A 27,799-nucleotide genomic window follows, 5' to 3' on the forward strand; every position below is an offset into this window, starting at 1 on the left:
AAAAAGGTACATTTATATCTTGGGGAGCTGTAGTTGTGCTGGTTGTTTTGGGGAAAATGTAATCAAACTCAGTGAAGCTCTTTTAACATTCACGCCCTGTTTCTGAGACGATTTACGGCTTTGTGATCTCTGGAACCGGCGAAAACGGGGAGCTTAAGTGGGTTTGAAGTGTCTTGACAGTGATTGATACCAGCAGGGAGCTTTGAATACAGACCACACTGCCGGGCCTTATCAGTGACACATCCGGCGCCCAAACAAGATGTCAGCCGCCCGAGGCGGGGGGGCAGGAGGGGTTGGATGGGGGGGGGGGGCAGGATGTGGTCTGACTGCGAGCGTCAAGTCGGTGTGACGAAGGAGAACACGCCAAGACGAACAATCTTTTTGAGACTTTTTTTTTTTTTTTTCACGATGATGTTGGACAAAAAAGCTCAGTGTGGAAGAATCTGTCGTTTTCTTTGATGCTGAAGAAAATAAGCTGGAGGCGTGAGATAAAAAAAACAAAAAACAGCCACACCTCCAGTCACACAGGATTCACTGAATCAGTCCCAGAAACCTCCGGAGCATTCGGCGGTAAACTGCTCGGAGATGGGAGGAATAGTTTGCATAATTGTTATTTTGGGTGGCGGTTCTTTTTTTTTGTTGCCGCGGTGCTTCCGCCCGCCTGCCGCCTTTCGGCTCTTCTTACCGGTCTAATCGGTTTTGAAAGTTGAGTTGGAGGTCTCGGAGGAGCGGCGGCGGTTTGATTTGAAAGCTACGCCGAGCAAGTAAATTACAGCTTCGTTTGCTTGTTAGTCCTAAACGCCGTCGACTCTGTGCTGAAGCCTGATACGGCCACCGCGGGGTTAATTCTCCACAACACAAGCAATTATTTGACGCCCAAAATCCACAGAAAAGACTTGCGAAGCCATGTGAAATCTCTGCAGCGCGTCGGGGTCGTAAACACTCGCCTCTCACCGACATTTTAAAGACACTTTAGCAGTTGTTTTTTTCGCTGAAACCCAGAGAATTGAATTTCTTTTTGAGACGTCTTCCGCATCAAAAGTAAAAAAAAAACTGCCTGAACCCACGAAGACAGAAATATATAGTCGAAAATGAAATAATTAAACCGACAACCTCCATTTAGTGCTTTTGTGCTGGCAGGAAGTGGATGGTTTAAAAACAGAGAGTGCAACAGGTTTTCACTCCTTTTAATGGATATTCTCTCCGATCAGCTGGGAGGAACGTTGAAGAGGTCGATGGTTTTCTTGGGGAGTTGGTGGAGGTCAAAAAATGGAGGTCAAAATGGCGGTTGAGTCCTCAACCGTTCAGAGAATACGTTTTTCACCCCAAGTGATCTCAAATCAGTTAATACCGATTTAATGGCAAATAATGCCTTTTATGCCTTTTGCATTTCCTGAATAACATCCCCCCCCCCCCACGCCATCCATGTCTTTTTCACGTCGTAACCACGAACTCACCATTTGAAGGCAGCAACGTGAGACGCGTTCGCTCTCTTATCTCCTTTAGAAAATACCAAAATAACCAAAGACAATCTGGTGCTCGGGGACATTCGTCTCCTCCCGTACAGAAGAACTCTTTCCAGCCGTCTCCATGTAAAATACAAATCTCTGAAAGTGTCCGATGTGACGCAGCACCGGAGGTACTTTTGATTTCTGAGAGGCCGGACTGCAAACTTTCCGCTCCAATGCCCCGTTTTTTTTTTTTTTTTTCGGGACTAAAACCCCAGATATATTTATCCTCCTGACTCCTACGGTGCTCTCCACTTTTATCCACCGCCTGCCCTAAAACCGAGTTGGATGTGCCCATTCAGCTCTTCTGTGCCCCTAAAGCCGGCAAATAATTTATGACTTTTGGGAGTTTTTCTCTGAAGTCCGGCGCTCTGAAACAGAGAAACGGGGGGAGGAGGGCCGGAGAAAGTGGGAGCGTCGAAAGCCGAAAGAATCCCATCACGGAGCGCCGAGTAATGCTGGAGTCGCCGGTATTGATCAGCCGGCCTATCAACCCGTAGCAGATATATTGTGGGCATTTCTCTGTTATGAGGCTCAGTAGAAATCTTTGTTATTGCCCCCTTAAAATATAGATGACAGGCATTAATGAAATATGATGCGGGCCCGTCTCCCTGTCTGTAAACCGCTCAGTCGTAAAATTAACATTTTTGTACGAAGCACAGCTTGAAGCCTGAGAAGAATCCTGCAGTATTTTCTGATTTGGGGAAAAAGAGAGGAAAAAAAAAAAGAAAGAAAAAGGAGCCACAACCCATTTGAGATAATTAAAGGTTAGACAAATTGGGATTCATGTGGTATAAAAGCAACGAAAAATAATAGTTCTCGTGGTGGCAGTGAAGCAGATTGTTTTACGAACTCGACAGCACACGAAAGAGAGATTCACGCATATTAATATTTACGCTCTCCGGCAATCAGATTTCATAATTAGGCTAATAACTCCTCAACGGCTTCCTTAACGGCCCCGATAGATTCCGGATTGATTATTCGATATTAAACAAAAATGTCCAGCGACACATTTTTTAAAGATTAAAAAAACGAAAAAGCTCCGGAGACAGACCAACAACCCCGAGAGACGGAGTAGATAGTCGGGATATGCTGCTTGCGCCTCCTCCAGTCGGTCTTAATGAGTTTTCCGAACGGCCGGAGGAAAGAGGAGCGAGATGAGGAGGTCGTCGTGGAGACGAGGATTTAATAAGACCACCGACGGAGGAGTGAGGAGGGATGAGGAGCGGGCGGACGGGACTTTGTTTCACCTCCTGAACCTCATTATGGAAATAGTCTACATTTTCTGATTGCTTGGCTGCATATGTATTTGTCATCCATACAGGTGTGTGTGTGTGTGTGTGTGTGTGTGTGTGTGTGTGTGTGTGTGTGTGTGTGTGTGTGTGTGTGTGTGTGTGTGTGTGTGCGCTGATGACTGAGGCTGTAAATAGACTTCCTCAACTGTGCACAGCCGGACCTGTAACTAAACCCGTGTTTCTCTGATGTGATGCCAGGATTTTTACAGGTTTTATGAAAACAAATCCGTCACGACAGAAAAAGGAGCTAAAAAGAACACCTTATTAAATTTAACGAGTCTCATTCAGCTGGTTGAAATCCGTCGGTTTCTGCCTGCGAGCGGACCTCAGAGTTTTATTGTGCGTCTTTGAGTTTTTACAGAGTTGAATCCACGTTAAGCTGTGAAATGAAATGTATACCTGTCGACCTGTTGCAGCTATTTAACAAAGCAGATGCTGTAAATATCATGTTTTATTTTGAATTTTTAACCCGTCTAGACATTGTTGACGTTGATTTTGAGTTTAAACTATTGGAGGCAGCTTCTTAGTAGAAGATGGCCAACAATTCCCAGAGCTCGAGGAGATTCGTTTTTCAAACTAAAAGTCTGAAACTCATAAAAATGTAAACTGAAACTGGCAATATCAATTAATTTTCTGTTGATCAACCAAATGATTCACCATGTAAAACATCCTCCATCATCAGAGTATAACGTTTAGCTTATGGAAGCTAATTTCACAACGTGTTACCGGCTGTTTAACAGTCCAACAAGTTAGCAAACGTGCTAATAAAAACCTCTCCGACTCTCCCGCCAGTTCACCTTCGACCTCTGCCAGCAGTTCATTATTGAAGGTGAGGGTCGCGACCCTCAGACGACCCCGTGCTGGCTTTTCACTGCTCAGTCTTTGTCTTGGGGATAATGCTCAGACACGAGTTCCCTTGTAAACATGAGCTGCAGTGAAAAAGTCATAAAGTCTGAAGTGCTGACGGACGTCTGTGCTGCTCTTTGTCCGACTCGAACCGAGCTCTTGAAGGTAATTAATATTTTGTGGGTGTTTCTTTCTGCAGGAGGGTTTTGAAAAAGGCCCCAGTGTGTAATAACGGGGATCATTTGGGTTTTATTGGCGGTTGTAAAGCTGCAGCAGATTGTTTGGATGTTAAATAAGTGAATAACAAAGCAGAAAGGAGGTGAAACAGTTGGAAAAGAAAAGGTTTATTATTTACTTTTATTTATTTTTTTACAACTCAAATTCAGTCTAAAATTGGCAAAATGTTTATTTAAACCAGGAAGTATCTGATCAAAGACTTTGAGGCCAGTGAGAACTTTTATTCATTCAGTTTGACTTTTTAAAGAATTTCTTTTGTCGTCTCTGAAGGAAAGACCAGTTCTGTTTGAATTACTGTTATTTTCTACAGTAAAACGCCGGAGATGTCTGGACGGTCGTCCACAGCTGAAAATAGTTCCTGAAAATGCACTATTTTCTATTTGTTTGTCCCAGACATTATATTTGTTGCACATTTTCAAAGATTTGTCCTCCATGGGAACCAATAGGCTTCCTGCTGAGAGCTTCAGACACACGTTGTCTGTTTTGATGTTTTTGTCGATTTGTTGCCTGCAAAAAGTAATAAAGTACAAACTTTTATTTTGTCAGTTTACACGGCGTTAAACTTCGGTGTTGTTTCCATGGTTGCTTAAATCCGAGCGTGGCGACATATGATAGTATTGCAGACATATTTGTGCGAGCTGGGGAGGAGTTAAAGGGGGGGGTGGATCCGACTAAGCCCCGCCCACCTTATTCTAGAACCCTGACTTTACCCCGGGCATGGCCATCAATGCTAATGGCACCATAATGACTTGGCACTTTTACTGACTTTGTATTTCAGGAGAGAAGTTGATGCTTTTTGAATGCGAGTCTGTTGGAGACGGAGGTTTTTTTTTATGGAGCCGGCCTCTAGTGGCCCTCAGTGGTATTACACTTCAAGGCACTTCTGCATTGGCTTTAGGTTTGCACTGAAAAGCTTCATAATGTCCATTTTAGCAACCACAACCACTGTTTCTGTATCGACCCTGTTTTCCAGGAGGTCCTGCAGTCAAGAACATTCATGGTTTCTTTCTTTGGTTCATTGTTGTGGTGTTAAATGTTTAAAGGTTTCCACCCGGTTGTATTTTTTTCATGTTGTGTTGTGCTAGACGTCCACTCCCTGAACACAGTCCTGCCCCAGTACATGAGGAAAAACAGGGAAAGCCCCGCTGGTTCTCTCTCTGAGGGAAGTACTGCATGGCTGTGGTATGACATAGTTGGATTTAATTAACAACAGACTTCTCCGCACCGCTGCAAAGGACAAATGACCTCTACAGGAGCCTTCTGTGTATACGATCTGCCTTCTTAAACACTCAGCCACCAGTGGGCGTGGCTAAACATGATGGCTGGCATTCGAACGGGGGTCCTATTTAAGGGTCCGTGTGAACAGCGCCCTCTGGTGGTATTCATGACGTCGGAGCTATACTTTTTTTTGTTTTTGCGAGTTGTGATGTTGTTTGCTATCTGTCAGCTTTCCTAAATTGTTAGCCTCTGTGGCTTCTAGACGCCCGTCAACGATGCAGTTGCCTAGCAACAGTGGTTTTTTTTTACGACTTAACCACCTAAATGCACCCGACTTCCCACGTTGTTACGAGATTATGAGTTCCATTTGAACGCAGAATTTTAAATCTATCGTATCTAAATGTTGCACTGCTGCTACAGGCTCTCGTGGTCGATGCTGATTGGTTAACGGCCGCTCCAATAGGTTCATAATCAACATAAAGTCCTTGTGGAGAGTACCCAGACTATTCACAAATAGTGTGCCAAATGATTTTTCAACAGCCAATCAGTTCGTAGCGAAGTCAGCTGGTCATTTGATTTTCAAACTGTTGCAAGTAACACGCTGTCAAGATCCTCATTCATTGTTTAAGGACAAACTATCCAGTTATTCTATTTTTTTTTCCCCCATCAGATTCGTTTTGTCTAATTTACTCTTTATATTATCAGCCTTCGTTTGTTTGTCTGGGACATTAAAGTGTTCTTAAATGCACTTTTTGCTGCAACTTCTGGTCTGAATCTCTCCACCGAGGTTGTGATCACATACCAAGCAGATATATTTTCCTTTTTCTTAACCAACTTTTGTTCCTCCTCACCTTCTGCTGACTCACTCCTGCCCTCTGCTCAGACTGGGACATTTTTGTTGCCTTTTTTTTTTTTTTTTTTTGTCTGAGGATTATAGGATTTTTTTTTAATTTTTTTTTTTGTTATATAACTTGAACAGAAGCCGTGAATGTGCAGCGCGTGATGAAAAGCCATCGGTGCGGTCGCTCTTCAAGTTCTGATGACACTTCCTTCTTGTTCCTGGATCGGTGTTTCTGCTTTCATGTATGAAAGAGAAACCTGTTTGTTTTTTGGAAATCCTCTGAGGGTTTTTTATTGTTTGTTTTTTGTGCGCGTCGCATTAAAGACAAGAAAGTCTTTGTTTCCACTTTGGCGTGCGACTGGTCGCCGTTGGCTACCGCGCAGGAGGGAGAGTTCGGCGCTGCGTCGATTTTCTTTCCTTATCTTCAAAGAGAAGAAAGTCCGTCTTGCGTGTTCAGCATCGATCTGAAGTGGGTTTCCGCTGATCTGCTCCGTGGAAACCGACCGCCATTTATCCGCACGGCTTCTGGTTTCTTTCTGAGACGCGGGAGTTTTTTAAGACTTCGTGACCTCTCGGCTCAGAAATCAAAGAGCTGGAAGACGGTCAGCTCTCTGAAAACTTTTACAAGGAGTCAAGACACAGGAGTGCTCGTTAATAGTGTGAATACATGGTCTGCAAATTCACAAAAATGATCTAATATTACGTTAAATATGGAGAAACATGAATGTTTGAATAAAATATGACTTTGACCACCCTTAAATTGTAACTTTCCTACGCTACTCGTCGGAGGGAGGCGGGGCTTAACTTTAGGCTCTTACTGTATGTTTTTTTTTTACAGTCGAGTAACGAGTGGAGTTCATTCGTATTTTTGTGTTTCTTTCAGGGGGGGGGGTTAGCGTTAGCATGTACTTCAAAGAACTGCTGTTTACCTGTATTAAAGTAGTTACCTTGTATCAGACTTCACAAAAACGTCCCCAGAAAAACTTCAAGAAACACGAAAAGGTCAGAAACAAAAGAAAAGTCTTCATGTCTCGAGTGTCAAAGAGCAAATCTGGAATTCAGTTCTACGAAGCGCCTTTTGATGATTTGATCAAAGTTATCAGTGACCGGCACAATGTGCATTTATTAAGGCTGGATTTATTCCTTCAGAAGGTTTTTAGTGTTCGGAGGGTGGAGAGGTGTCGCCGCTCCCCGTCAGACGACTTCTATCTGCTTTTGTTGGAGTCAATCTCCTCTGAATGGTTCATTCACTCCTCATGGTCACATTCAGACATGCAAACTGAGACTTACAAAAAAAAAATATGCAGCAGAAAAACATAAAATATTGTCTTTATGAATATTTTGCTATAGAGGACAGATAACGGGTTTAAAAGGATTAATTATATAATCTACGTCCTCTTTTTTTAAAAAAAATCTTTAAAATACTTTTTCTAAGTCTAAAGAAAAAGAGACTAAAAATGATTGTAGCCGACGCTGTTAGAGCGGCCTTCATCTCATTTATTTCCTAGTTTTCACGATGTTCCATGTTAGCTGCGAAATAAAACTTGAGTATGGACGTCGGTACGAAGTCGTGACAACAACTAATGGATTATCAAAAATATAGCTGCTAGTTAACTTCCTGTTCATCAAATAAGTGCAGCTGCAGCATTTACAGCTGCAGCTGCTGCTGAGTGACTCATTATAACGGCGACAGTAAAACCAAAACAATGAGCTGAAAGATGCTAAAAACTGGTGATAAATGCACGCGATGATGTGATGTTATGTTTATGAATGAATCAAACCGAGTGTGTTGAACCGGCGGTTTCTCACTCCGTCCGTTAACATCCTGAAACCATCTGATATCTATCAAACATCAATTCTCCTCCGTCTGCAGCGTCGTAATCAAAACCAGCGGCAGGATGTTGTTTTCTGCAAAATATTATCCGCCGCATTTTTCGGGTTTTTGTTGCTTCTTCTCTGTTTTTCTAAAACCAATTTTTTTTTTTTTTTTTGGGAAGCTGCTGCTGCAGAAAGAAAGAAGCCGAGAGAATGTAATTATTACATGCAGCGTGTTTGGCAGTGGAAATCTGGTGCAACCAAACAGAAGCTCCACATTGTGGTGTGTGTGTGTGTGTGTGTGTGTGTGTGTGTGTGTGTGTGTGTGTGTGTGTGTGTGTGTGTGTGTGTGTGTGTGTGTGTGTGTGTGTGTGTAGCCTGGTTTTTCACCGACCCAGGTTGGAGCTGCTGCTCTTCAAAGAGCCGCCATAAAACCTCTGGATCTTCATCGGATGCTGCTCAAGACTCTACATTGTAATTACGTGCCAACAAATTCCTGTCTGCACACACTCCTACAAAGGCAGATGTGTGTGTGTGCGTGCGTGTGCGTGTGTGTGTCGGTGGGTGGAGGGTGGCCGTTTTTTGTTTTTTGTGTGTTGTGTACAATTGATGTCTCTTTGGGGTTTTTTATAAGCTGCATGTTATGTTATATCACATTAACATTGTGTTCGTCCTGTTGATGTTTGTGTGCGATGCTGCTATGATATTTACACAGATGTTTGTGTTAGAGAGTGTGTGTGTGTGTGTGTGTGTGTGTGTGTGTGTGTGTGTGTGTGTGTGTGTGTGTGTGTGTGTGTGTGTGTGTGTGTGTGTGTGTGTGTGTGTGTGTGTGTGTGTGCACGCGTGCAGCTTATCTTTTTCATGCTCTTCTCACCAAGTTTCTTTGGTCTCAATTGGATGTGAAAGGAAATCCCATGTCTGCAAGGCTTCCACTGCAGGCACAGACCTGTGTGTGTGTGTGTGTGTGTGTGTGTGTGTGTGTGTGTGTGTGTGTGTGTGTGTGTGTGTGTGTGTGTGTGTGTGTGTGTGTGTGTGTGTGTGTGTGTGTGTGTGTGTGTGTGTGTGTGTGTGTGTGTGAAGCCTTTGCCATGCCACAGTGGATTAACCACACAGTTCGAGCAGGAAACATTGAGGCTGTGAAGGAGAGATTCACAGCGAAGAAAAACAGATGACGAGCAGAAGTCAACGAGACTCTTAAAGATTTTAATTCCAAAACTCATCATCTTTAACTTTAATAACATTTTTTTTAAAAGAAAACATCACCTTTAATGAACCCCTCATTTAAAACAACGCTGATGATTCCAGTATGGGTGTTGTACGAGCTGCTCTCTCTAATCCGCCGGCGCATTTTCTGCATAATGTGTTTAAGATAAGGTGATTCCCTTTGAGACGCTGGCATGCAGGGAACAAAGGATTTTAAAAATAAATAATAATAATAACAATAATAACAGGATTGTTGCTCCTTTTTATTTCAACACTTCCCCTCAGCTAGATGGTTTTTGTATTTGAAGGAGTTCTACGCGGAAAAAATCACCAAAACGCCGGCGATACAACAGAAAATAGTCGTTTTTATTACCGACGTCGGTGACAGGAAATATTAGAAAAAGATTTTCAAGAGAAAATTTAACATCTTTACGTACCTCGATTTCTCTGTGAAACTGTCTAAAACACATTTACAATAATACAAAACGGACAAAAACATGAAATCGTCATGTTTAAGTTTTTACATATTTTGAGTTAAAGGTCCCATATTTTATAAATTTACATTTCTTTGATTATAAGGAAGTTCTAGATGCCATATAAAACTGTGAAAGTGTCAAAATGCAGCTTCTATTCTGTGCGGTTTGGACTTCCTGGAAAGTTTGTGATGTCACAAACTCCCGCTGATATCATAGATGATCATAGAAATGTCTTTGGTGCAAAAAAAGTGAGTTTCCCCAAAAATCTGCCATGTTTTTCGCACTGTAAAAAATGAAGAAGGAAACACCAACGAGAGGAATGGGTCCATATTTGTGTGAAAAAAAGTTGTTGTACCTCCTTAAAAGGGCGTCTTCCTCTAAAAGAAAGAAGTTAAACTTATTGTCTGGTACTTGGAGGCAACTTCTCCTGCGTAATCAGATAAAAAAAAATTTTTTAAAGTTGCATTGAAGTGAATTAAAACCTGCATATTTACAGTAAACGCTGATAATCATCAGATAACCAGTTCACTTCGTCTTCGGTTGTAACGGCTGTTCGAACGCGAGTAAAGCATACGGTGCAGTTTCACCACGTTTCATCATGTTGGGCGTCGTGACACCGTCGTTACTTCGACCCGGCGGCCGCCCGCCTCCTTTAACGCCGTGAGTCATTTAAAGCCGCGTCGAAGAGCTGTCGGCTCGCTGCTCCGCCCGGTGCTCAGAGCTGGCGCTGCTCCTGTTTAAAAAGAAAAAAAACTAAACAAAAAAACGGATTTATACGACCCCTCTCCTCCCTCTCTGTGTGTGTGTGTGTGTGTGTGTGTGTGTGTGTGTGTGTGTGTGTGTGTGTGTGTGTGTGTGTGTGTGTGTGTGTGTGTGTGTGACTCAAAGTGTAATAAACTATCATGACACACTTGGCCGGCACAAAAAACACATCAACCTGCAAATCACATCACAGCATTGGAGGCTTGTTCTCCATCTGTCATGTGTGTGTGTGTGTGTGTGTGTGTGTGTGTGTGTGTGTGTGTGTGTGTGTGTGTGTGTGTGTGTGTGTTTGTGTTTGTGTTTACAGGACACTGATGCAGGTTTCAGTTTGCACGTCGAACCTTTAAATCTCTGTCTCCTCATCCTCCTCCTGTTTTATGTTTCTCTGGTGTTCCTGCAGCTGATTTTGTGTGTGTGTGTGTGTGTGTGTGTGTGTGTGTGTGTGTGTGTGTGTGTGTGTGTGTGTGTGTGTGTCATTTGATACGGGCATCGATATAACCGAGGAGGGGAATTCCAAGAATGCCGCGTTAACTCCTTCTTTTATTGGATTTCCAGTCACCGGTGGGATTTTTCTCGACGCCAGTGAAACTCAGAAACTGAACGCCGAGCTTGGAAAAAAACCCGGCGGTGATGTCATCGCGCACAGGCCACGCCCCCAAGTACAGCAGTAGTAACAAGTTGTTTAAGAGCAAAATAAACACGTTTCATTGCAAAGTGGTCGCTTGTTTACTCGTTTAGCAGTTAGAGCGTTTTTGTGCGAGTTGTCTCTGTTTTAGCTCCTTTGTTTTGGTCTCCTCCACCTCGTCGCTCGGAAAACAGTCAAAATCGATGATATAAAAGCAAAAGTTCATCTTTTCGTGCACTGTTTTTAATTCAGGTATCAATTAATAATGTCGACATACTTACTGTGTTTATGTGTACACATGTAGTACATGTTATCATCTTTTTCTTGCTGTTGCGACTCCGTTGTGTTAAAAGTGCTGAATTAACAGTTTTTTCACTCTTTTAAGTTTGTTGGAAATTTATTCCACATTCCCTTTTTTTTTTTCTCCCGCCTGTTTTTCAACACTTTTCCGGAGAATGAGACGACTTTGAATCCTGAAAGTCTCCCAATGTTTGTTGTTTTTTCCGCCTCCGGGGAGTTTTTTTTTTGTCCCCATAACACCGGGCTGACAAGGCGTCATGTTACAGACCGTTGAAGTGGGCGTTGCACCTCCGACCGCACCCGGCAGCGTCGGTCCCGAGCTGAGCACACATCACGTTTCAACGGCTGCAGGGCAGATGGTGGTGAAGTGTGTGTATTTGTTTGTGTGTGTGTGTGTGTGTGTGTGTGTGTGTGTGTGTGTGTGGGGGGGGGGGTCCTGTTTTTTTCCAGCTCTTTCTCTTTGTTTACAAGTTTGAACTCTTGATTGAAGCCGATAAAACGCTTGTTAAGCTCCACCCCCAACCGATGGGAGAATTTGTATTAAAAACTATTTTTTAATGTTAAACCTGTCAATTTTGGGGGGTTTTGTTTTAAAAAATGGCTGTAAAACTGAGACCCAAAAAATAAACCAGACAACTAAATAACAAAGGTAACTTTTGTGTTTTGTGCAGGAGAGGAGAGAAGAGAGGCGCTTCATGTCGTCAGAGTTCAACTCACCTGAACACTGAACAGGTAAGAAGACTTCATCATATCAAACTCTGAGACCTGTTAGTGGTCCGCTGTCCACGGGTTGGGAAACCACAGCTTTTAAATGGCCTGCAATGGCCACCGTACAGACGACAAACCTTTTTTTTTTTTTCATGATGAGTTTTTCTGGGGCTCCGCCCCCCCGAGGCAGAATTTCAAAACACGCCTCGTTCGAGTCTTAAAACGTCTGAAACAACTTGTTGTGTTGCGTTTTCTTGTCGTGCCGTGAAACATCGACGCCTCTCAGAGAAGTTTGTGTTGTTTTATTGGTAAAAGTTTCTGTGTGTGTGTGGAGTCGTGTTGATGTTTATCTCAGACAGTCTTTCAGCACAATAACCGGCCATTTATTAATAAATAACCTGCAAACAAAGACGTCTGATCAGCTGCTTCCTGCCGCGAGGGTGAAGCTTTCCGGACCGGAAGACGTCCGCTCGGCTCGTTTTACTCCAACTTTTTAAGAGTTTTTCATTATTGGCGTTTATAAACTTTTATTTCTTTCAAGAATTTCTAAATAAAAGCACGGCAAATATTTCAGTTTGCAGCAATTCCTGTTGTGACCACAAGTCATCATAAATATCATACAAAAGACATCACAATAAACTTAAAGTGAATAAGATTCTCACGAGGAATAAATATTTCCTTCTTTCGTCAACTGTCAGTTAGTTAAAGTGACGTGTTGGTGACATTTTATTTACATCAATTCTAATATTTAACATTTAACAATAGTCCCTTTTAACTATTTCAGAATCTTCATCATTCATCTGTTCATTTAGGTCATAAAAATAAAACAATATTTGTTCCCAGAAGTGCTTTTTGGGAACAATTATATCTCAATAAACTCCCCCAAAAAAGTAGCTTCAACTCTGACTTCACTTTTACAAATATAAAATCCTGCACAGATTAAAGCCACAAGGTCACCGAGCCCCCGGCGGAGTCTAATTGGGTAAATATTTATTCATAATTTTTAAGACTAGCACATTTAATAAAATGGTCAAAACTTGACATATTTACATCTTTCTGTGATCTTATCTGCTTCCTGTCCAAAGTTTGGATTGCATCATCGTTACTGTCGAAGCTGCTTGTGACCAATTAGAGGTTACGCAATAACGTAAATGTTATTGTTATGAATAAGTTTAATAAACTCAATTCCCAGATATTTAAGGAAAAAGATGGGTTATCGCCATTAAAAACTTTAGTGTTCTGCTTTTGTTTCCTGTTTGTCAGTAAATAAAAAAACACCCACATGATTCGTGTTAAAAGCAATAAATTGTCCAAACGGGGAATTATTCGCAGCCCGACTTCCACAAACACAATTAAACTCATTCACAGCAATAAATCTCCACAATAAACACAAACCTCATGAGCTTCCTTTCCTTTTTTGCTTACTAGACCTCCATCCTCAACATGTGTATGCATGTTTTTTTTCTCTGGTTTTGCAGAAGTTTTCGGTGCGTTTGCATCTTTATTTCTTGCGTGGGTGTTATTTATTTATTTATTTATGCGTGTCAGAGGGGAGCTGCAGCTGCAAAGTCAACCCGCACACTTAAAAAAAAAAAAAAAAAAGGCCTCAAACTTGTACAGCTTGAAGTCGTTACCGTGGCGACGTGTCGTGTCGTGGGCGGAAAGAGGTTTTGTTCTCGGTCGGTTTTGTGTGATGAGGATGGACGTCGAAGTGTGACGCAGCTCGTGGGAAACAACTGGAGCTTCTCAGGAAAGTTATTGAGTGATAAGGAGGATTATTTTTTTATTTTTTCGAAGTGGAATTTCTGGACATTAATTTATGATGGAAATCTGACATAATGCTGTACTTATGAAGAGTGATTATTTATTTAGAGAAGACGTGTCATATGTTCCAAATTGCTGGGTAAAAGCTCCAGTTTATTTAGACTTTTATTTTTTTATTGTTAATTTTTGATGTGATTAAAAGGCCAGTAACCCTGACCTTGACTTTAAAATATATTTTGTGAAATTATGATTTTAGCTGCAGATCAGACTAATAAATAAAGTAACCGACGTTTGTCATTATTCAAATTTTTGCCGTTTATAGACTTTTTATTTTCAAAGACTGTTGAAATAAAAGCACGTCACAGTAAAAGACATCTACAGACTTAAAAAAAAAATTATATAATTCGTTAAACATGAAATATTTTCATCTTTAGACATCAATCACATTTACTGACTTTATTATTTCAGGAGAACTTGTTGCTTTTTGAATAGAGTCTATTGGAGTCTATTTTTGGTGCCAGCCCCTAGTGGCCATCAGTGGTAATGCAGTTTCTGGCTTCACTTCTCAGACACCTAAACATTTTTATATTTGCCTACTTTTTTTCCCTTAATTTCCGTTGTTGTTTTGGAGTGGAGACGTCCAATGACGACAACGCTGCCATCTAGTGGTCGGGGGTTTAAACGCAACACAAAATGAACGCCTGTCTGCCGCCAACTTTTGTGTGTGAACTATTACATAAAATCAGTCGTATTTTCTAGAATCGATGCAGTGTAATACAACGTGATATCTCCATAGGTTTTTTTTGTGTTGTTGTTGTTTTTTTGGGGGGGGGGCGCCCCTAGTGGCCCTCAGCAGTATTGCACTTTAAGACACCTCCTGTGTTTTTCTGTGCCTCCGCCTGGTTTGACTTTTAGTACTATCAGCGATAACATTATCGAGTAGATTAGAATAAATCGTTACTGTGCCTCAGGGCCACTTTGGCTTCAATAAAATTATCAACAGAGAGAAAAAGTCAAAACGAGTGAGCAGCATTTTTACATTCTCAGCTGGAGATGGACAATAATTATTATTTTTATTTCTTTTTTTAAACCCATACTTTCTGACATAAATGACCTCTATGGCCCGATGGGGGTCAGTTAGCTCCAGCAAAAAAAATTACCTGATATTTCTGCATAGTTTTGACTCGTTCTTTCCCCACTTTTCAAGCTAATGAAGTTTTTCTTTTTCTCACACTTCCTACTTGACAGGCCCGACTTCAGCCCTCGCTCTCTTCGTTAGAGCTTAATACATTCTGGATATAGTTTGAATATTGTATCAAAATATATATAATTCAAGCTCTCATTGAATATTGTATGAAGAGGCTGTATTTTGAATTCAGAGACCGTAACGCTGGAGGTGACAGATGGACGGGAGAGAATAAATTCATCAATGATTACAGACTCGACAAATCTCAGCCGGGATGTTGGAGGTGTGTCGTGTGAATCTCCTAATGAACCCATCAGATCTCTCGCAATGACGGCAATTGATTGTTTCGGCCTTTTCACGAGCGTGTCCGTCGCTCGTCGAAACTTTTGCCTCATCGGTAAATGTGCTGATGCTTTAACTGGAGATAAAAAAAAAAAATTAAAAAAAGAGGTGATCTCTTTCTCTCTCTTATCTCACCTCCTTTATTATATTCCAGCATTCAGATGGGTACAGCACCAGATGAGAGAATCAGTTTTTATTGAACATGGTTGAATGCGGTGCTGATGAAAGCTTATGCTGATAATAGCTTTTTCATTATGTCCTTAGACCAGGCTTGGCATTTCATTTTCTACTGCAGAAACACACACACACACACACACACACACACACACACACACACACACACACACACACACACACACACACACACACACACACACACGAGAGAGAGAAGAAAAGTTGTGATTGTCGCCGCCGTTTCAGTTCGTTGCCGCGTCTCCTCAGGCTGGAGTTTTTCGATTGTGGGGTTTGAAATATTATTTTTTTTTATAGATGCTGCATTTCTGCTCGATTAAGCTTAAACATTGGTGGAGGAGAGGAGGGCAGGGGGGTGTATTTACACCTTAAAATAGACGTCTGCAATCAGTGGAAATCGAACCGAAGCAGCTGTTTGAGATTAAATTTCAGCCCGTGTAGCTCGGTGGATGTTACGTAATTCTCAAGCTGCTGTGATCGGTTGGGATTTTTTTTTTTACGACCCCTTTTCAAAAAAGTTTGATGATTATTATCGAAAAGCCCCAAAGATTAATTCAAATTCAGTGAGATGAACTCCAGTCTGGCATTTTGGAGCAAGCGGTGGCCATATATGGGCGAGGGGGTGGATTAGACTGAGAATTTCATGACTCTAAGCCCCGCCCACCCATACCCAAAACCTTACTGCACCCCAGGCCTGTCAATCAAATGGACACGCCCCCTTGAACATAGCCCTTTTTGGGGCCTAATGTTTAATTAATTAGTAAATTATTTTCAGAAAGAACGCTGATCAGATTGTCTTTTGAATGGGAGTGTTTTGGAGCCAGCCCCTTGTGGCCCTAAGCGGTATTGCACTATGAGGCACTTCTACATTGCCTTCACTTATCAGACCCAGAGACGACGTCCATTTTTAATTCCCATATATCTAAAACACAGCTTGGTCCTGATCCCACCTCCAACACCATACAAGTTTAAATGCATGCAAACACCCTTAAGCCAACAAATCAGAGGGATTAATGAGTAACCGACCAATCACGAGCTCACATTGGGAGGCTGCTACTGTTTGTACTTGTATCAATATAATTATAGCTTATTGTTTGAGAAGTAGGTCAAATGTTTGAGTAATTAATACAAGCAGAGCTCCAATCGTTGGTTCTGGTTGGAGCTTTTTTTACACCATTGAAATAAGTAAGGAAAACGTTGGTATGTTGTAGTGCTGATGTTGATTTGAAATGCGGCCTTAGACTGGAATTCATTTTATACATGGGGGCAAATCGAGGACAGGATATTATACAATAGGGAGCCAAGTCATTCATCCCCAAGGAGCTTTATTTTTGGTTTGTTTTTAGGGCAGAAAAAAAAAATGATGACGTGTGGTGACAGAAATTCAAAGACAAAAAGAAAGTTGGAAACATTGGAGATGTTTTCCAAACACAACAAGAACATTTTCATTGGCTGAAGTCATTGAAGATGTTGTAACGGACAGCAGTGGCGAAAAGTCCTACATTTCCCCGTGAGACATCTCCACACCCTTCGGTTGCATCGCATCCGGAAGTCGTGGGATTTTATTTCCAGGGTAAAACACCTCATTGTTTCTGATCTGAGAAACTGAGTTCGGATCGTCGCCATCCAGCCGGCTCGCTTCATCCCGGAGGAATGTCAGTCACGCTGAGCAGATCCAGATGTTTAGTTTTTTTTTGTCTCCACCTCTCCAGACGTCCATCGCTGCTCTACAAGAGCTGTAGGTTTTTTTTAAGCATTGGTATTTTTAGTTTTGCGCAAATTTGACTTTGTGCCTGAAATCGATTTGAAATCAATCGATTTGGTTGTAAAATTTTTGCCATTTTGAATGCCGGTGTGACGTTTCCTTAAAAGACAGATTCAATATTTGTTTTTTAACTTTAGCTGACTAAAGACTAAAACACACTTTGCTTGCTGTGAAATTCCATGTCCTCATTTTTGTCAATTAAAATCAAGTTGATATCTTTTAAAGCTTCAATCTTTGACGTGTAAAGCTCCCTTGTGTTGAATTACTAAACAAAAAGGCAAAAATTGTTCCATTACCTATTGAATAATTTTGGGGGGAGCTTGCGCTCTTGGGACTTTCCGGAAGAATAAAGACATTAATAATGAAAATATGTATTTGTTGCAACCCTGTTTGAATCCAGAAGAGACGGGTATATATATATATATATATATATATATATATATACATTTATAAAACTCCCAGCGAGTTGTTGGGATTTAAACAGACACGAGGACTTTGGCAGCTCCCAGTTATGAATGTGTGGAATTAAGTGGATGCGCTGCTCAGTCAACCTTCTCGGGGGAAATAAAGAAATATCACCACATTTGTTGTGAGATAATGTCGCTCTGTAAATCCTTAGAAATGAGTTTTTCATTGAGAAATGGAGGTGAGATATTGAGGTTGGAAATAGGGTAAGAAAAGATGCACAGATGTTTGTTTTTCTTCTTTTGACGCTGCACATATTGTTTTTTTTTTTTGGTATCTTGGATTCGTTCGACCTCTTGTCTTTTTTTCTCATTTCCTCTTCTTTCACCCTTTTTTTCCTCCAAACAAATCTCTGTAAACAAAGAAATTCTTCCACCAACAGCATTTAGTTTCCACTGTGTCGGCGAAGCTTCGATCGCAGCGCACCAATGGAGACGGATTCAACACTTCCTGTCCTCGTTTCCAACTTTCCAGCTCTTCTGCCTGTCTGTGAAGCACATTAACGCCACTTTTACTTCAAGTTACAGACTTCAGTTTGTTCTTTTGTTGGACAGCTGCTGATTCAGATCAGTTATTCTCATTTTAACTTTTTATTTATTTATTTACTTTATATCCAGACGCCGTTATGTCCACATTCATATACAAAAATAAAAGCTCATTTAATAAACTCAAATAACAACTAAAAAACAACAAAGTCAAAGCCCTGGAATGTATATAAAGAAATGCTTAAAGGGCTTTTATTTTGAAAGGAATACAGGAAGTTGTGGCATTTGACAGCCAATCGTGTCCTTTTCCAAGATAAACATCAGTAACAAGGAAAAATCCACAAACACCAAACTGTAACTCCACGACGACGAGATTACACCGATTAAAGATAACTCTGGTCATTGATTCAGAGATGATCGGCATGCGTTAGTGTTTTAATAATTTGCATAATTAATAAGAATAAATCGGCCCTGTTTAGAAGTCCTTCTCCCAGCTGAGGCTGAAACCGAGCAGCAGCGTTAAAGACTCGGCACAGGAGACTTTACAGGAGGATTTTGCCCTGCATGCCTTTGGCCTCATAAACAAACTGATTAACTGTGTGTGTGTGTGTGTGTGTGTGTGTGTGTGTGTGTGTGTGTGTGTGTGTGTGTGTGTGTGTGTGTGTGTGTGCGCTCTGCTCTGGTGACACAAAGCAGAAGAGGTCTGGTCTGCTCAGTGACAGAGGGATGAAAAGAGAGAGAGAGGTGCCGCGTTGTGTATTCGGGGAAATGGGTCAAGAGGAAGTCGAGGGGTGTGTTTGTTAAGTGTGTGTGCGTGTGCGTGCGTGTGTGTGTGTGTGTGTGCACGCTTCACAGCTGAGACCGGGTTGTCAGACAGTGTGGGAATTCTCTCTTTTGTGTGTGTGTGTGTGTGTTGACGATGCATAACTTAATTCCACAGGGAAGCCGAAGCAACAGCGCCTCTGTTTCCTGTCCTAATTGCTTAAAATCCTACACAAATAAGCCTACACACACACACACACACACACACACACACACACACACACACACACACACACACACACACACACACACACACACGTGCACACACTCATTTACACGTCCTGACATCGGAGGTTTAAAAAGGACTTATGCAGACGGTTTTATCATTTGCATAGTTTTAGCTTCCATTATGTTTTTGTGTGACAGAAACAGCTAATTTATCTTTTTCACAGTGCGTTCACCGTCTTTGTCCCCCTCCTTCCACACCTCTTTCTCCTTGTGAGGATGCTATTGCCTTAGCACCTGCAGACAGTTATGCTGCATTAGCTGTGATTGCATGTTTGTTTATTTTATGCCACTAATTATAGTTTTAATGATACACAACTTACTGAAGAAGATTTATTGGCTTCGTTCCAACTAAATGTCAAGTGAAATGTGGTCGGTGGAATAACAGAAGGTTGTTGTCAGCTGTGAGGACGCACCGCTCTAAACTCTACGCTGCTGCGATCGGTCGTACAAGAGGCGATTTAAAAAAATATATTCGAGAGTCAGTGCGTCCGCACATTCGATTGGTTGTACGACGAGCGATCAAAAAAAAAAAAAAAAAGTATAGTGTGTGTACGCACGTGTGATTGGTTATCAGCCTGTCCAATCAGCTGTTCCCTTAATCTAAATTAATCCCTCCCACAACAAAACAACCAATCGCAGGCAAGAGCGTCCCTCCCGCCGATCCGATCGCCCGAGGGCACGACGCGAGAAAAAGACGTGGAAATCTATGAACGTTCCTCTTCGTGTTTTCCAGCTGGTTTTTTTCATTTTTATTTTATCCGGATTAAATGGAAATGACCATTTTTCTTTGTCGGTTCAAATAATCCCGATCGGGCAACGATGTAATATTTTCTTGCCCTCGTTGTCGCTCTGGTTTTGGTCTCCACCACCTGAAGCTCTTGGGCTGAGCAGGTAGATCATTTTTATGTGGTCGTTGGAAGTGTGTGTGTGTGTGTGTGTGTGTGTGTGTGTGTGTGTGTGTGTGTGTGTGTGTGTGTGTGTGTGTGTGTGTGTTATTTTATTTCCTGGCACTGAGGTCAGATGGAGAACGGAGGGGGTGTCCCCGCCTCCAATCTGGACCTGCCGGGTGGAGTCTGTCCTCCGTCTGCCTGGAGTCATGAATCACTGCGATATCATAAAACATTCACTTCACTCTGTTTGTTCGAAAATATAAATAAATAGGACCAAAAAAAAACGTTGCCCGATCGGGATTGTACCGGTGCCTCTTCCAGCCGCCGTCTGATTGACAGCTGAGGACGGTTGTCGGGGCGGTCAACGTGGGGGCGGGACGGGGGACGGGGGACGGGGGATGGGGAAAGGGGGGAGGGGAGGGGAACCCAGGAGGAGAATGCACAATAAGACCCTCTGGAAATGTAATAAAACTCACAGAAATGTCAGACAGTTTGGTGTGTGTGTGTGTGTGTGTGTGTGTGTGTGTGTGTGTGTGTGTGTGTCAGGCTTCAGATTAAGGAAACAAAACATGTCGAGGATGAATGTCAGATACATTTATTTTCTTGTGAATTTTAATTCACAATTATCTGGTTAGAGAATCAAATGTTTTGCTGTCGTCCTCTCATCATCATCACGTTCATGTTATCATTTTGATTTAATATCTCGTTGTTGTGAGGAAATGTGCTCGTAATTTTCCCACCTTCGGTTTATCGTGAAAAATGAATTGTTACATTTACTGGATTTATTAGTTTGAACTCTTTAATCGTGTTGTAGATATCTGATGAAAGAAAAAATAGATTTTAGCCAATGAAGGCGTCACCTCAGACATTGTGGGAGGAGCCAAAGAGCTCTGATTGGTTCCTGCGTTTAAATAACCACTGTTCAACCTGATGTTTATTTTTTATTTTTATTTATCATATTCACAAATCCAGCAGATAAAAGCACCAAAATAGAAGAAGACCAACAGTGTCGCCTTCCTCTGAGGTTGTTAATCCGTTTCCCTCTCAGGGTTTATTCACGTCGTCGTCACTGATCTTTTAAAAAAAAAAAAATTCAAATAAACAACCCTCTGTTGTTGCACTCATCACAACGCGATAACCGCTCTGTAATTGTCAGGTGGTGCGGTCGCTCACTAAAAAAAAAAAAAAAAGAAAAAAAAAACAAACAAATGAATATTTATGATCTTTTTTTTTTTTTTTTTGGACTAGTTTTCAAGCTACTTCCTGGTGATGGAAGGAAACGTTGCGTCGGCTGATGCTGCGCCATCTGGATGTTTTAGATGTTGGATGTTAGAACATATGGACACACACACACACACACACACACACACACACACACACACACACACACACACACACACACACACACACACACACACACACACACACACACACGCACACACACACACTCACACGCACACGCATATGGCTCTTTGAGATAGAGTGGAGACAGACTGGGCTATTCTGTCCGGTAGCACCGAGGGCCTCGGCATTGTTAGAAGTGCTGCCAAACAAACTTCAGCACACACACACACACACACACACACACACACACACACAGAAACGCGCTGCACTTGTTTCAGCGATGTTATTTGCGGTTCTGGAGCCGTTGATGTGAACCGTATCGGCTCGGCTCTCCGTTCATTGTCCTTCCCTTTTTCTTTCTTTTTTGTTTTTTTAAATCTGTTCGGTTTGTCTCATTATAAAGATTACTCCTCAAATTGATTTTTTTTTTCGTTTTTATCTCGGTTTTTTAAAGTGTCTTTGTTTTGGAGCCCGCCGTCGCCTGTGAACTGTTATCGTCGAGAGAGACTCTCTTCTTGTTTTATCACAAATTAAAAATGCCTTTTAGTTTTTTTTTTTTTAATGCGCGCCCTGATGAAGAAAAGCTCCATTTTAAAACCCGGGCCGCTTTCTGTTTTTATTCTAGGTGGTGATACGCTTTCCCTCCTCTGATAGATAATACCGGATTTTTTTTTTTGGGGGGCCGTTTCTGTGAATTAATTGCGTTTAATTAACGTTGCATCAGCGTGCCGTGAGCGTCGAGCCTGTGATCTACCGACTCTGCTGTCGGGACACGTTTCATTATATTTGTAGAAGTATTTACTGCAGCGGCTGCAGAGCAGAGTGCAGGTTATTAAAGTTATCTGAAATTATGCACCATCAGCGCTTTGATGTAGCTTCCTGCCGTGACGCCAGCAGCTCTCGTCGCAACAGTGTTTTGACTGCGACGCTGTTAGCTGCACGCTAGCATACCCACAATGACAATGCTAGCGTGTTAGCGTTGTTTACGTTGTCGTAGATTAGCGTGTCAGCATGCGAACACTTTTTTTTTTTTTTTTTGTAATTAAACACGACGCAAAACATTTCCGCAAAAACATGTAACAAATCTGCACAAAAGAAACGAATGCTAAAAACTAAGTGTAGCTTTGCGTAATTAAAATTGGTTCTCGGGTCACAACTTAACATTTGTTTTGATTGATCTGCTGAAGATTCAATATATAATTGATTAGTTTATGGTTTTCTAAATTTCTTAAAGCCCTGAAAGTGATTCAGTCTAAAGTTCTCTTGTTTTCAGATTCCATAAGTTCAATATTTTTAATTTGCTGAAACACATGACAAAGAACAAATCCCACATTTACTGTTTTATTATAACGGCGGTTGTTTTTTTGTGTGTTTCCTGCAGCAGAGTGAGGAGGTTGATGTCATCGGGGATCGACACACCTGAGCACTGAGCAGGTAAGAGCTGCTGGCTTTTATTTTGAAATCCTGACATGGAAAACATCTCTCCTCCGTAGATTATTATTATTATTATTTGTTTCTCAGTAAACTTCCTTTTTTCAATAAATTGTTATTTCTACTGCTCCTCTGCCGTCAGGAAAAACTCCCATCATGCTTTAGGTTTCCCACGATTAGCCCTTTTATTTTGGCGATCTCAGCTGGCCCCCCTGTGTTTGTGTGTGTGGAGGCTTCGGGGGGTTAATTGGATGCTTCAGGCCGTTTTTTAAAGAAATGGATTCTTGCTGAGACGACACCCCCCCCCCACCCACCCCACCCACCCATACCCCACCTCTCCCCCCCAATACAAACACCTCTCTCATATATCAGCCAATTACTTGACACCCTCGAAAACCCTTTTCTGTCTCCTATTATATCCTCTTTCTTCTTCCATTGGCTGCTTCTTTAAGACAGAATAAAATCTCATCGGTGTATTTCTTATAATTCTTCATTATCTCATTAGATGTTAAAGGCCTCACTTTGTGAACTAAATACATGTTTCAGGCATAAAACTCCAACCTCCAACTCAAAATACGTATATTTTTTAACTCTAAAGCTGCGACTTAAAGCTCAGGCTCATTATTTGGTCTGATTTTGCGTTGCAGTAACTGGAGAAATTTAGCGTGAATCTACCGAAAGCGTCCGTACATTTTTGCAGTTTACTGCTAATCTGCGTGCGAGACGTTTAGAAAACAACCCGGGCGACGCTCTCCCCCCTCTAAACCGCATGAAAACTCCAGATCTGTACCGTAATGTGTATTTTTCTTTTCCATAAAATGGCTTTTACAAAAATGGATATCCATAAAGTGTCATTCACTGAAGTCAAGGTGTCGGTTTTTGAATCTTCTACAATACAGAAACTTGGAGGTATTCAGATATTGTAGATGCTTTGTGCATCATTTCTTTTTCTTTTTTTCACATTTCAGCCTGCTGTATTAGAAATGTAAAGACTTCTACTAGAATATGACTTAAAGATTTCTGCTTTTGAAGGACGTGCTGCAGAACGGAGAGTTCGGCGGTTCGGTGAAGGATCACGTTGATAAAGATCAGTCGGCTTCGCTCTACAAAGCCTGCACTATTTTTTTCATTGTATATTTTCTTTTTGTATTTGAGAGTTTATATATCAGGCAGTTCTCTCCTGTGAGAAGTTAGTTAGCATGCTTTGATTTTTTTTTTTAAATCCTCACGTCCTTCATCTGGATTTTGCCGTGTCGTGTTTTTGAGTTCGTAGCGACAGATGTTCGACCTCGGTGACGTTTGTGGGCCTCGAACGATTGTTCATAGTTATTTATATTATTTGAAGAGTATATGAAGAGAATATTTTGAAGAGTTCGAACATGTCAGTCGTGAAATAATCGATCGGTCCAGATTTTGTCGTTACTGGACTGAAACCGAAGCCTCCGGTGTGACCGGTTGATCCGACCGACTGCTTTCTACGATGCGCTTCTGTTCGCTCGCCGTCTGCCAGCTCGGTGTGTGTGTGTGTGTGTGTGTGTGTGTGTGTGTGTGTGTGTGTGTGTGTGTGTGTGTGTGTGTGTGTGTGTGTGTGTGTGTGTGTGTGTGTGTGTCCTCCACTTCCCCGTCTGTGCTCCATCCATCACCGTTTCCCTCTCCGCCTCCTCCATCTTTCCCTCCGTTGTTTTTTTTTTTAAATACTTCTTGTTCCCATAAACTGCTTCATTTTCTTGGAGCTTGTTTCTTGTCACTCTCCAAATCTTAAGAAAGCAAATACAAGAGCCTCTCTGTGTGTGTGTGTGTGTGTGTGTGTGTGTGTGTGTGTGTGTGTGTGTGTGTGTGTGTGTGTGTGTGTGTGTGTGTGTGTGTGTGTGTGTGTGTGCACGGGCAGGGGGAGGGGGGTTTAAAGATGGGAGTTTCGAAGGGTGAAATTATTCAACGCTTTGATTTTGAACCACAAGATTCTGTTCAGTTTTGTTTTATTGTTTTTAATTTAGATTTTTATAGTCGGAGCAAAATATATGAAACTACTGTGAGAGACGGTCGAAACTTGACTTTACCTTTACCTCGACTCTGGACTCGCTTCGTCAACACTTTTTTTTTGTCGATCTGCTGTGAAAAGACTTTGAGATTTCATTTTGATTCCTATCCAGTAACTCTATTTGGTCAAGTCTTGGGGCGTGACTGGTTTTGAAAAGCACTTGAAACGTGACGAGTTTCGCAGAACTTGATATTTTACTTTTGTTCCGAATTGGATTTTTCTCAACAACAACAACCTCTCAGCATCTTCCCTCGTCAGCCCCCCGCCGCGGCGGGTTTCCTGAGGCCGGCTGCCGCAGATGGTTGCAGCAGCGGGGGTGTGACGCTAGACGAGGCCCCTGCTTCCAGCTGAGGCCGCCGGGGGCCTCGGGGTGTGTCACAGGGACCCCGAGTAGCAGCTACCAAACAATGCATGCGTCACTGGAAGGAAACCAACTTTTTTTTGTTTGTTTTCTATTTGCCTTCGAGCCGCCGACAGGAAGTCACGTAATTATTTACATAAAATGATTTGACTCCTGTTTTGTAGACGGTCAGACGATCAGCTCGTGGTTTCACCGGCTGAATACTGAAACACAACGTGAAGAAGAAACGGCAGAAATGGTTTAATTTCAGCATTAGCAGTAACTTTTTTTTTTTTCCTTTTGTGGGTGAGTTTCAGTTGGACGAACGATAAATACAAGAGCCCGACTCGGACTGGATTTCGATATTGGGAAGTGAAAAAGAAAACGCAGAATCAATGCAGCGACTGAAAAGTTGTGAAACACCTGTAGCCGTCCACGAAAGCAAAAACGTGTTATTCTCACACCGAGACGACGCTAGCGCATCGTTACACAGAAAACAGTCTTCCTCTTTAGTTACTCACTTTTTGTTTTACTTTAAAAGACGTCATCGGACAAAAACCAAACTGCTCCGACGCCCGTCGAGCGCCTCGGTGTTTTTTCAGTCAATATTTAAAAGAACAAGCGTTGATCTCTTCGGCACATTCTCTCCAGAAAACATCAATACTGACCTTCTCAAAGTCACATCAGTCGATCTGCGGCGGACGGTCGACGTCCCCGAAGGTTTGGGGATAAAAAAAAATAAAAAATAAAAGCTGAGAGACGTGTGGATGTTTGAGAGAGCTGCTTTTTATTAATCTCCTCCCGTCACTTCAACACCACGTCTGCTGATTTACACATGATTCACAGACAGTTTTGTGTGTGTGTGTGTGTGTGTGTGTGTGTGTGTGTGTGTGTGTGTGTGTGTGTGTGTGTGTGTGTGTGTGTGTGTGTGTGTGTGTGTGTGTGTGTTTGGGTTTAGTCCCAGAATCGTATCGCAGCGTGAAATTTGAGGTGCCCGACTTGGACTCGGACTTGGACGCAGATGGCCAAACATCAACCCGACCTCCTGCCAGAAACTCAGCGTGTGTTTCCATCACTGTCATTACAGAAATGTCCCCCCCCTCCTCCCCTATACCCCTTCCCCCTTTCCCCCTCCTTTAATCAGCTCATTAATTTAAAGCCTTTAAACGAGACAGAAGGGAAACGAGGAGTGAAAAGAGGGTTAGGAATGTGGAGGAATATCGCAAGAAGAAAAAGAAAGAGACGGAAAACAATTTTAAATAAAAAAAAAAAACAACCTCAAACGGGGGTAAAATGGCAGAAAAGAACAAGAAGAGTAAAAAGAAAAAGGGCAGCGAAGGAGAAAACTGTGCAAGAAGGCGACGGAGACTTGGAAAGCAAAGTTGATGACTTGGAGCAGCAGACTTTTATCAGCTGCCAACTGCTGCTGCGGTGTGTTTATGTGTGTGTGTGGTGTGATTGAATAGTTTTGAAGGATTGTTGCCAGCGTTTTTTGTGTGTGTGTGTGTGTGTGTGTGTGTGTGTGTGTGTGTGTGTGTGTGTGTGTGTGTGTGTGTGTGTGTGTGTGTGTGTGTGTGTGTGTGTGTGTGTGTGTGTGTGAATGGATGCTCATGTGTGGCTTTTATTTTTGTGTGTGTTTTCTTTTCTGTGTGAGCCAGCAGAGTGTGGCCTCCCGTTCTGGAAAAGCTTTTCTACTCTTTTTCTTTTTCTTTTAGCCGCTCCAAGTTGCTCCGGGTTTTGGACCGGAGACGAAGGAGAAAAGTTGCTCAGCCGGGTTTTTTTTTCTATTTTTGTGGAAACACTTTCTCTTTCTTTTTTTTCAGAGTGTTTTCTTTTTGTTGTTTTTTAACAGAAGCTCGCTGCTGCTGCTTCTTTGTTTTTTGTTTTTTTCGTTCTTCGCTGTCGGAGCCTCGTCTTCGTCAGGTGAACATCTGGTTCCAGTTGTGGGATACTTTCCCTTCGCCTGATTTTTCTTCAGGGATCAGTGCAGATTAAAGCAGGTCTGATTTACTGTAAATTGTACATCATGCAGGTTTCCTGCTTTGCAACATGGCAAATAGCAAAGAGATGAAAGGCCTGCTTTAATGTTTATAACTGATATTTTCAATAAGTATTGGAATAATCGGAGAACCCTGTTGCCATGGCGCCACAGTTCAGGTGGGTTGTGTTCTTTAAACTGAAACAAACTGACAACGAGAGAAGGAGAAGAGCACACGGACTAAAATACAGCAGGGGAGGGAAGGACTACGAGGGACAGGTGAAACTAAACAGGGGGGCGGGGCCAACGATCATACAAAAGGACGGGAAGTGAAACAAGACAAGACATAAAATCAAACGGGAAGCACAAAGTTAATGTAGCAAAAAAAGGAAAGAGAGCTGCTTCCACATCCTCGCACGACTTATCCAAAACATAAAAATCCATCATTTCCTGTTTACGTGTCTGCGGCTGAATTATAACGTTCCTGTTTTGTGATCTTCACTGTGCTCATATTTGATCCGCGGGGATTCATTCATCCATCGGTCGCCCGTTTTTCCGTAATGAGGATAAGTTACGAGCCCGTCGTCAGCTGCATTATTAATTATTATCGCTCGCGTAGACGTGTATTTCATGTCCTCCTTCTGAACATGTTTACCGTCGTTGTCGCTCGCCGACAGTCGACTGCTTTGATTGGC

The 27,799-nt window shown here is 42.0% G+C and overlaps 2 protein-coding genes across 2 annotated transcripts in view; one reads left to right on the forward strand and one right to left on the reverse strand.

The window, feature by feature from the left end:
- The window catches only part of LOC138636132 (plexin-B2-like), a 130,170-nt gene that overhangs the window by 26,791 nt on the left and 75,580 nt on the right, over nt 1-27,799 (forward strand). Inside the window, exons 2-3 of the mRNA XM_069723995.1 lie at nt 11,798-11,858; nt 22,699-22,751. The gene's annotated coding sequence lies outside the window, so the exon portion shown is untranslated. The remainder of the gene's footprint in view (nt 1-11,797; nt 11,859-22,698; nt 22,752-27,799) is intronic.
- LOC138636131 (proline and serine-rich protein 2) overlaps nt 21,322-27,799 on the reverse strand; it is a 130,431-nt gene continuing 123,953 nt past the window's right edge. The window contains exon 5 of the transcript XR_011312233.1: nt 21,322-21,420. The gene's annotated coding sequence lies outside the window, so the exon portion shown is untranslated. The remainder of the gene's footprint in view (nt 21,421-27,799) is intronic.

Source organism: Brachyistius frenatus, unplaced genomic scaffold, assembly GCF_029030835.1.
Source record: "Brachyistius frenatus isolate BFR_SWC_R1_liver_20210118 unplaced genomic scaffold, ASM2903083v1 Contig_355, whole genome shotgun sequence".
Taxonomy (NCBI): Eukaryota; Metazoa; Chordata; class Actinopteri; family Embiotocidae; genus Brachyistius; species Brachyistius frenatus.